Raw genomic sequence first — 11,520 nt, forward strand, 5'->3', positions numbered from 1 at the left:
ATAAATAAACGGAGTGTTTGACGAAGACTAAATTTTTTGACGAAGACTAAAAGTTTACATAGTGTCAATGTATCTCTCCACAAAATATTTACTAATTACAAAGTGAAAAAGGAGTAATTTTACAGTGAAGACAGCTGACAGACTCTACCTTAATGAAATATCACAGTAATGAGACACATTGAAGTTGTATGTTATACCACTTGATACAGAACACAATGAGAAGCATCACTTTCTGAGATCTTTTTGCCAAAACATATTAGTAATCTAATCAAACAAATCCCAAATAAGGAACATTCTGTAAAACATCTGCAAAGATGTCATGAGGTCAAAGGCAGAACGACTATTTTTTTTTTCCTGAGGGACTATTCTTGATCGAAAGACACTAAAGAGACAGGACAACTCCATGCAACACATTGTTCTGAACTGGATCCTTTTGCCAGAAAGGACCATTATTGGGACAATCATGAGAATCTGATTGGTTCTAAGGATTTGATAGCAATAAGATATTGTGATGGTTAATTTTATGGTCAACTTGGATGGACCACAGTACCCAAATATTTGGCTAAAAATTATACTTAATGTTTCTGGAAAGGTGTTTTTTGAATGAAATTAATATTTAAATTCATGGACTTTGAGTAAAGCAGATTACTCTCCATAATTTGGGTGGGTCTTATCCAATCAGTTGAAGGCCTCCCTTGAGCAAAAAAGGAATTCTGCCAGCAGGTGACCTTTGGACTTTAATGGGACTTACACTTTTCCCTGGGTTATATAGGATAATGACCTATACTTAACCACAGTAAATAAGTATTCAGGGAGTGAGGTGACATTATGATGGCAACTTATTTTAAAATGGGTAAGGAAACAAATATTTACTGTTCCCATAACTTTTCTGTAAGTTTGAGATTATGTCAAAATGAAAAAATTTTTTAATTCAACAGTGCAGTTTTTTTTAAAGATTTTATTTATTTATTTGAGAGAAAGAGTGAGAGAGCACAGCAGGGGGAGGGTCAGAAGGAGAAGCAGACTCCCTGCTGAACAGGGAGCCTAATGCGGGACTCGATCCTGGGACTCTGTGATCATGACCTGAGCGGAAGGCAGTCACTCAACCAACTGAGCCACCCAGGCACCGAACAGTGCAGGTTTTAAAAAGTATATTGTAAACACTTTTCACATCAGCAAGTCCATTCATGTAACATTATTTTAAAAGATTGTATACACTGGATGTATATATCATTACTCATTTAACCAAATCTTCTATTGTTAGGCATTTACATTCTTTCCAACTTTGCATTATTTTAACATTATTATAGTGATATATCTGCATATATTCTTAATTATTTCTTTCACACAAATTTCCAGAAGTGGAATTTCTAGGTCAAAGACATTAATTTCAAACTTTTGCATACACAAATTGCCAAATGGCCTTTCAAAACACCAAATTCCTCTGCCTCCAACAAACCTACACCATTACTTTAAGTAAAATGATAGGTCACTGTTCAGCCAAAACTCACAGTTCCTGAAATGCCCTAGTCTAGCTCTCGAAGTATCCAGATTCTAATTCCCACTTCCCTTTCCCACCTCAAATACATCTCCTCGTTAATGTGGAGTTGTCATGCCAGCCAGATGGTACTGATATTCAAAACCCTTCAAAGTGTAATGCACACACGTGGGCTTTGGAATCAGACCTGCATTGGAGTACCAGTTCAACCACTTACTAGAACCAGCTAGTCTACTTTGGAAGAACTACTTACCTGGTACATAATTTTAACCATATTACATGCTTTTTTTTTTTTTTTTTACAAAATTCTAAGATCAAATTAATTTTAAAATATGAGACTGCAATGCCCTGTGTGTTAGTCCAGGTCCTCTGAGAAGTAAATACCAAAATGGTATTAATATGTGAAGAAAACACCTGTGGGGAAAATGGGGAGGGAGCGAGGAAGGCTGAGAGACCCAACAGACTGGGGTGCAAGGAGGGGGACCCAAGAGAAGGAAAAAGGAAGGAAAGTGGAATGCAAATATCTTAGAGCACAATGGCTGTGCAGCAAGGTCTTTGAGGGCTCCTAAGGCCAAAGGCGGTTGGCAGGCAGGCTAGTGTTTCCCTGGGATAGGGTATCTCAGCATCCCGATAAAATATTGTGATTTCTAAGAAATATATATTTGGTCTTGACCCATGGATGCTGGCTCACAGTTTCCAAAACCCTTGGATCTTTCCTGAATGATACTAGCAATGGGAGCATTTTGTGTTAATAGTATTTGGTCTCTCATCCTCGGTTCCTGAAAATGCTTCCAAGCCATAAAAGTAAAATGGGTGTCTTGTTATTCAAAACAAGCCCCCTTCCCACACTACTGTGTTTATGTTAAAGAAGTGACTCTTGGACATCCCCCAAAGATGGGGGCTGGTTGCCAGGGGAACCAACCATGAATAGAGGGTTGGAATTTTCAGTCCTACCTTCTTTCTGATCTTTGGGAAGAGGGGAGAGTCTGCAGGCTGCAGGTTGAATCAATCACCAATAGCCAACGATTTAATCAAGTATGGCTTTATAAGGAGGACCCCATAAAAACCCAAAAGGAGAGGGTTTGGAGAGCTTCCAGGTTGGTAAACCAGAATGCTTCCATGTGCCACCATGCTGGGACCCAAACTCCAGAAGCTCCTTTGTTCAGGACCTTGCCCTATGTATCTCTTCATCTGATTGTTGATTCATATCCTTTAAAATCCTTTGTAATAAACTGGTAATCTAGTTGGTAAATGAGTTTCCTGAGTTCTGTCAGCCACCTTAGCAAATTCACGGAGCCCAGTAAGGGGGCTGTGGAAACCTCTGATTTATAGGCAGTCAGTCAGAAGCACAGTACAACCTGGACTTGCAAGTGGCATCTGAAGTGAAGGGCAGTCTTGTGGGACTGAGCCCTTAACCTGCAGAATCCGATATTCTCCTGGGTAAATAGTGTCAGAATTGATTGAATTACAGGACACCCAGTTGGTGTTGGAGACTTGCTGGTTGGTGTGGGGAATCTCACCCCACCCCCCCAACCCATGTTGGAATTGGGTGCAAACCCTTCACCCAGCCACACTGAGTCATCAGCTTGGAGCAGCAATGGATGTCAGGCACAGCTCTGGCCCTAGTGCTGTTATGTTCCCTTAAGTTAGAGGGTGACAAGGCACATGGCCCTTAGCCACCACACCTTGCTTATCCTTGTGCTTGAGGGTTCCCGAATGGGAGCAGTACAACATTTAACCCCAATCGGGGGGAGGGAGGTCAGCAACCCATACTTCGGAACCAATTCTATCTCTTGGGAGAAGGAGATAAGGAATTCTATTGTTCTAATTGGGAAAAGATTTGGAGGACCTATAGGAAGATATGGACAGAACTTTGTGGAGGACCATGAAAGAAGATTAGAAAAAAATGAAGAAATATGCTCTTCCCAAATGGAAATTTCCTACGTTATGAAAATATCATTTCTTCCAAATTATTTGCCATTCCAATCAAAAACCCATAAAATTGATGAACTTATTCCAATATTTATCTTTTTTTTAAGATTTTATTCATTTATTTGACAGAGAGAGACAGAGCAAGAGAAGGAACACAAGCAGGAGGAGTGGGAGAGGGAGAAGAAGGTTCCCCGCCAAGCAGGGAGCCTGACATGGGGCTGGATCCCAGGACCCTGGAATCATGACCTGAGCCGAAGGCAGATGCTTAATGACTGAGCCACCCAGGCGCCCTTCCAATATTTATCTTAAAGCATAAATGGGAAAGAATAGTTAAGAAAATGTTGAAAAAAATGGATAACAAAGAAAGGTTTTTACACTTATCCGATGGGGAAAGTTATAAAATTTAGTCATTAAAATAATGTGATGGTGGTCATGGAAATAGACAAACAGGTGGAAATTATTAGAGTGCTTAGCAACAGATCTAAGTGCAAAGAATACTTAGTCTATGATGAATGGAGCCTTTTAAATCAGCGTTGATATAAATGACTAAATGGTTTTGAAGATGGCTATTTGGAGAAATAAAAGCAGGCCACTAAATGTCACCAAACCCCAAAATAAATTACAGATCATTTACATTTTTTAATGTACCAAAAAAAGAATAATAAAGTACTAAAATGTATATGAGAAATTACTTATCTGCATTTGGAATGAAGAAAACCCTTTTAGGCATATAAGAAGAATCATAAACCATACATTAAAGATTGATAAATTTGACTATGCCAAAATTTAAAACTTCTGCAAGTCAAAAAACTCCAGAAAAGATTCTGCGAAGATTGTGGTGGGAAAGATGAAGTAGTTGTGGAGACTTCCTGAGTCCCCATATAGTAATAAACTAGATGACACACCAACATTTACAATAAATCTGGGTGACAGGATATTCCCCAAAATCCCAAATACAAACAGATAGGGCCAAACCAGCAACAGCCACAGGTTCTCATTATATTAACATCTTTGCAGAAGGAAGCAGACAGAAGCAAGAGCAAGGCATTTATTGAACCTGAGAATAGGAACACCATAAAATAGCAAATAAATGTTCCCTATTAAGCACAGTAAGATCACCTTGAGAGCAAAAATTAAAACTGTACTCCCATAGTGAGTAAGAGCAAGAACCCATGTTTAGACCTAAAAGGGATGGAACCATCCAGACCCTTTGCACTCTCAAAACTGACCAGCTAGCATTCCCTTCCAGAACTAGACTTTACATTATTGAGAAGTTGTTGGAAATGGAGTAAAAATTGAGCAGGATAGGGACAATAGAGGCAAAGGAAAAACAAGGCATGGGAGGGAGAACTGAGCCAGGACATTTCAGAAGGCAAGCTGCCATATTTTTCAACCTACACAAAAATAACAGAAGAGGAAGACCTGTGAAGTTAGAAAAGCATGACTGAACCACTCCTCCTTAAAAAAATTCAGGAAAACTAATTTCATACAAAAATGAGCCACTGACAATGATCAGGGTTAAAGCCCATGAAAAATCCCAAATAAAAATAAGGAGCAGAATAATATCCCTATGATCAATGAAAGCACTCCAGAAAGATGTGCCCATAAAACACACTTTTATCTGTTAGTTTGTAATTCAAAAATTTTTAGACTCTTTAGAAATATAGTCAATTGAGCATGACTTATGAGGGTAAGGAAGTTAGATTATCATCAAACTTTTTGAAAGCAATGCTATATGTTAGAAGTAAATTTAAGATATGCAAAGAAAGAAAATATGAGCCAAAGACTTTATACCCAGAAAACTAACTTTCAAGTATAAAGAACTAAAAAGACTATTATCAAAACAGGACTCAGGAAATAATTTTCTCAGGAAATAATTTTCCCATGAGCCCTCCTAGAAATATCTTCTAGAAGCTTCAGACAACAAAAATTACTAGAGAGACATTGATATAACTACTGGTCATGAGCATTAAATATATGGTTACTTTAAAACTAAATCTAAGTGAGGATAAAGACAAAGGTTATAGTGTTTAATGGCTCTATACACAATATATTACTAACACTAACCATTAAAAAATGGGGGTGGAAGACTGGGGAGAGCATAAGCAAAAAATTTAAAAAATTTTTCAGTAGCAATTTAGTGATAAAAGTATTAGTATTGTTATTCTCAGATTTTTGTGTATAAAGCAAATTTGCAATATCAGATATTCAATCATTCCATGTGTCTTTGAGAATCAGAATAGTCAGTGTGGGAGGAAAAAAATGCAGAATGTAGAAGAGATTTAAATGCAAAATGTAGAAGAGATTTAAAATTCTAATTTTGTAAATATGAAATTTCAAGTGGAATATATAAGATAGATGATAGATAGATAATAATGATGATGATGATAGATAGATAGGTAGATAGATAGATAGATAGATGTAGTTACTAGATCTGTCCACTGAAAAGACTTATAAACAATAACCATCCAAGTAGCAACGGGCATCCATCAAACCCAGATAGTGATCTTAAAATACCATTTCCACTAAGTCGCAAAATAAAACAAAACAAATTAACAAAACACAAGGGTTCTTGAAGTGATGGCTGATAATAGATCCAAATAGAAGATGTAGAAGATAAACCTTGTCACACCAGGTAAAAGGGAATCTGACACAACACAAAACATTATTTGGGAAGGTTCCAGTTCAAGATGGCAACATAGCAAGCTCCTAAACTCAACTCCTCCCACAGGCACATTAAACCTACAGCTACATATGGAACAATTGCTTCTGAAAGAAATCCAGCAGCTAACTGATTCCTACACATTGTGTGAATGAGAAAATATCCACATCAAAACAGGTAGGAGGGAGGAGAAATGATCTTGCCATAAACCCCATCCCCTGCACAGTGACATAAAGTCAGGAGGAAACTCACAAATCCCAGCTTCTCCCTGAAGAGTGAAGATTTGGACCCAACATCTAATGCCCTGACTTTTAAGACTTCCACCTAAGAGACAGGCCCCCAAAACAGCTAGCTCTGAAAGCCAATGGGATGCCCGAGATTCTAACAAAGACACAGGTCTTACAGGGCTTGTGAGGATTCACAGTGGCTATCCTCCCAGGCCTCGGAACAGAGGCAGCACACTGAAGCACCCAGCCTTTCCCCGAAAGAAGCCTATTTGCATATCATAAAAGCTGCAGCCTGAGAATCAGGCTTCTAATTTAACACAAAAGTAGGGACTGACTCCAGTCCTCTCCAGAGCCCAGGGAGGCTGATGGGTGCCATCTTTGCACTCTTGCTCTGCTTCACTCCAGGCTACAGGTAGGGTGGGTACCTCCCTGAAAGGAGTTTGTGTACCTATCTGGTGTCCTGGCTTCTGTGGCTGCTACCCAGAGGACCCACATCTTGATTGCTTGGCTCTGGTGGCCAGCAGGGTTTATGCTCCTAGGTCCCATAGGACTGTAACAAACAGAGAAAATATTCTTAATCAGCTCTCACCCCAAGGCTGAGTGCACAGGTATTTCTGACAGCAGTCAGAAATACCCAACTCCCAATCTTTCCCTGAAAGAGGTCTATTTGCTTATCTTAAAAGCTATAGCCTGAGAGTCAGGCTTCTAATTTAACACCTACCTAGGCAACAATTTCATGGCAGGAGGGGCACCAGGAGTAGTTTTCATATTCTCCCTCTGCCTCTTCCAAGTCACCAGTGCCTCTGTGAAAGGAGCTTATGCATACATCTGGGGTGCATACAGTTGATGCATATATCTGGGGTGCATACAGCTTATGCATACATCTGGGGTGTATACAGCTTATGCATACATCTGGGGTGCATACAGTTGATGCATACATCTGCGGTGCATACAGCTTATGCATACACCCTAGGTTCTGTGGCTGCATCCAAAGGACACATGACTTGATAGCTTGGCTTTGGTGACCCGGAGGACTTGGGTTCAGAGGCTCAGTGGGACTGTAGCCAACAAAAAAACTGTTCTTAACTGGCCATTCCTGTAGAACTTAAAGCAGAAGGAGCAGAAGGAGCCATCTTTCCCTGAAAGGGGTCTATTTGCATTCTTCAAGAGCTGCTGCCTGAAGGTCTGGCTTCCATTTAGCCTGCTTGTAGGTACTGACGATGATCCTCCCCTTTGGAACACTGACAGTTGTAGGCTCACGCTCAACTACTGGGAGCCACTAAAAAAAAGAAGGTGGTTTGGACAATCACAAAAGTTTAAGACACAACCAAGAGCTAGGACCAGGCTGAATGATAAGGTTCATCTCCTACACAAGACCACTCGTTCCAGACTGGGAGAAGGGGCTATTTTATCTAATGCATAGAAACCAATACACAGAGTCAAGGAAAATGAAGAAACAGAGGAATATTTTCCAAAGGAAAGAACAAGATAAAACCTCAGGGTATGGGGGAACATTAATGAAATGGAAATAAGTGATTTCCCTGATAAAGAGTTCAAAATAATGGTCATAAAGATGCTCACCAAGGTCAGGAGAACAATGCATGAACAAAAAGAAGTTCAACAAAGAGGAAATATAGGAAAGTATCAGATAGAAATCTCAGGGCTGAAGAATACAATAACTGAACTGAAAAATTCCACAGAGGGATTCAACAGCAGACTAAATGAAGTGAAAGAAAGGATCAGCAAGCTGGAAAACAGAGCAGTGGAACTCATCCAATCAGAAGAACAAAAAGAAAAAAAGAATGAAAAAGATAGGGCAAAATGGGTGAGGGGGAGTGGGAGATACATGCTTACAGTTACGGAATGAATAAGTCATGGGAATAAAAGGCACAGCATGAGAAACATAATCAATAGTACTGTAATAGCATTGTGTGGTCAGCATAGCATACATATAGAGATGTTAGATCACTATGATGTACACCGAAAACTAGTGTAACATTGTGTGTCAACTATACCCCAATTTTTTAAAAAGTTAAAAAAGGAATGAAAAACTAGTTTAAGGGACTCATGGGACACCAGCAAGTAGACCAACTTTGCATTATAGGGGCCCCAGAAAAAGGGGAGAAAGAAAGGGACAAGAAGCTTTCAAAGAAATAATGGATAAAGCTTCCCTGACCTGGGAGGAAAAACAGACATCCAGATCCAAGAAGCATAGAGGGTTCCAAATAAGATGAGAGAAGAGTGATGGATGTATTAACTAGTTATGAGGAATCCTCATGCACGTTTGACCCTTGAACAACACGAGTTTGAACTGTGAGGGTCCACTTACATGCAAATTTTTTATAAATATTGCATACTACTGTATATGTATTTTCTCTTCCTTATGATTTCATAATATTTTAGCTTATTCTATTATAATAATACACATACCATACAAAATATGTGTTAATCAACTGTTTATGTTATGTTATGTTATCAGTAAGGTTCCGCTCAACAGCAGGCTAGTAGTAAAGTTCAAAGAGAGCCAAAAGTTATATGCGGATTTTCAACTGTGCAGGGTGTTGGCACCCCAATTTCCATATTGTTCAAGAGTCAACCATATATGTATATCAAATCATCATGATGTACACTTTTTTTTATTAGTTTCAGAGGTAGAATTTAGTAGCATATAACACCCAGTGCACATTACATCAAGTGACCTCATTAATGCCCATCACTCAGTTAACCCTTCCCCCACCCACCCACCTACCCTCCAGCAGCCCTCAGTTTGCTTCCTAGAGTTCAGTATCTCTTATGGTTTGCCTTCCTCTCTATTTTCATCTTATTTTATTCTTCCTTCCCTTCCCCTATGTTCATCTGTTTTGTTTCTTAAATTCCACATATGAGTAAAATCATATGATATCTGTCTTTCGCTGATTGACTTATTTCACTTAACATAATACCCTCTAGTTCCATCCACTTCATTGCAAATGGAAAGATTTCATTCTTTTTGATGGCTGAGTAATATTCCATTGTATATATATGTGTGTGTGTGTACTAGCTTGCATTCCCACCAACAGTGTAAAACGGTTCCCCTTTCTCTGCATCCTCGCCAACATCTGTTGTTTCCTAAGTTGTTAAGTTTAGCCATTCTGATTGGTGGGAGGTGGTATCTCATTGTGGTTTTGATTTGTATTTCCCTGATGCCAAGGGATGCGGAGCATTTGTTCATGTGTCTGTTGGCTATTTGTATGTTTTCTTTGGAGAAATATCTTTTCACACCTGCCCATTTCTTGACTGGATTTTTTGTTTTTGGGTGTTGAGTGTGATGAGTTCTTTATAGATCTTGGATACTAGCCCTTTATCTGATAAGACATTAGCAAATATCTTGTCCCATTCAGTAGGTTGCCTTTTAGTTTTGTTGCCTATTTCCTTTACTGTGCAAAAGCTTTTTATCCTGATAAGGTCCAAATAGTTCATTTTTAATTTTGTTTCCCTTGCTTTTGAAGATGTGTCTAGCAAGTTGTTGTGCTCCAGGTCAAACACGTGGTTATCTGTGTTCTTCTCTATGATTTCGATGGATTCCTTTCTCACATTTAGGTCTTTCATCCATTTTGAATTTATTTTTCTGTATGGTGTAAGAAAATGGTGCAGTTTCATTCTTCTGCATGTTGCTTTCCTGTTTTCCCAACACCATTTGTTGAAGACACTGTCTTTTTTCCATTGGATACTCTTATCTGCTTTGTCAAAGATTATTTGCCCATATAGTTGTGGGTCCTTTTCCAGGTTTTTGATTCTGATCCATTGATCTATATGTCTGGTTTTGTTATATTTGGCTTACTCCACTCCCTCTTGTTGCACATAGAAGTCATTCTTCCTTGTTAAATATTGAAATGGGGAAAGCCTTTCTAAATGGTTGCATGAATATACCACGATTTTATTCATTCTGCTTTTGAAGGACATTTGGAGCTGTTATGGATAACGTTCCTGGGAACATGCTGCTCAATGTGTTTCTTGCACAGGAGGACACATTGTGTGAAAGAAATATTTAGGACGGAATTGATAGATGAAATGATGGGAGGGGTGCAGAGCAAGATGGTGGAGGAGTAGAAGACCTGGATTTCATCTGGTCTCAGGAATTCAGCTGGATATGGATCAAACCATTCTGAACACCTACGAACTCAACAGGAGATCGAAGAAAAGAATAGCAACAACTCTCTGAACAGAAAAGCGACCACTTTCTGGAAGGTAGGACGTGCAGAGAAGTGAATCCGAGGCGATATTCGGGAGGAGTGGGGGTGGGGTGGGGGAGGGGGCCTCCGTCCCCTGCTTCTGGCAAGTGATAGAGCCGCGGAGCACAAAATCAGAACTTTTAGAAGTCAGTTCCGCTGAGGGACGTCACTCCAGTGGCTAAGCGGGGGTGGAACCCTCACGGGACAGTGTGGTCTCAGGACCCTCGGGGTCACAGAAAGACCAGGGGTGCCTGAACGCGGCAGAACTCCCAGGTATCGGAGCGGGGAAGCAGGCTGCAGAGACGGAGCCGAGGAGCGGGCTCTCAGCTCGGGGTTGCCATAAACCATGATCCGTGGCCCAGTCAGGCCACTGCTCCTCCAGCAGAGACCCAACAAGCGGCAGATCCAAGGAGACTCTGCTTCCTCCCCCGGGAGGAGTGGCGCGGGAGCGCACCACAGGGATCTGCTGGGTTTGGAGACTCCACACCGGGTCGGATGCCAGAGATAGAAACGCTCGGTCACAGGCCGGGTGAGCACGGAGTGCGGCTGGAGACCGGGGAGACGGGAGTGATTAACTGCTTTTCTCTGGGGGGCGCACTGAGGAGCAGGGCCCCGAGTTCTCGGCTCCTCCGGGTGGAGATTGGGAGGCCACCATTTTCACTCTCGTCCTCCAAAGCTGTACCGAAAGTTTGCAGGGAACAAGAGCTCCTGAGAGCAAACCCAAGCAGATGACTTAGCCCAGACCCAGCAAGGGCGGGGCAATTCCGCCTCCGGCAAAGACATTTGGGAACCACAGCAACAGGCCCCTCCCCCAGAAGATCAGCAAGAACAGACAGCCAAGACCAAGTTTACCCATCAATGAGAACGGCAGAACTCCAGCGCTAGGGGAATACTGCACATAGAATTCATGGCTTTTTTCCCCATGATTCTTTAGTCTTTCAAAGTTAATTTTTTTAACTGTCCTTTTTTTTTTTTGAATTTTTCTTTTTC

This window comes from Zalophus californianus, chromosome 2, assembly GCF_009762305.2.
Source record: "Zalophus californianus isolate mZalCal1 chromosome 2, mZalCal1.pri.v2, whole genome shotgun sequence".
In the NCBI taxonomy this organism is placed as follows: Eukaryota; Metazoa; Chordata; class Mammalia; order Carnivora; family Otariidae; genus Zalophus; species Zalophus californianus.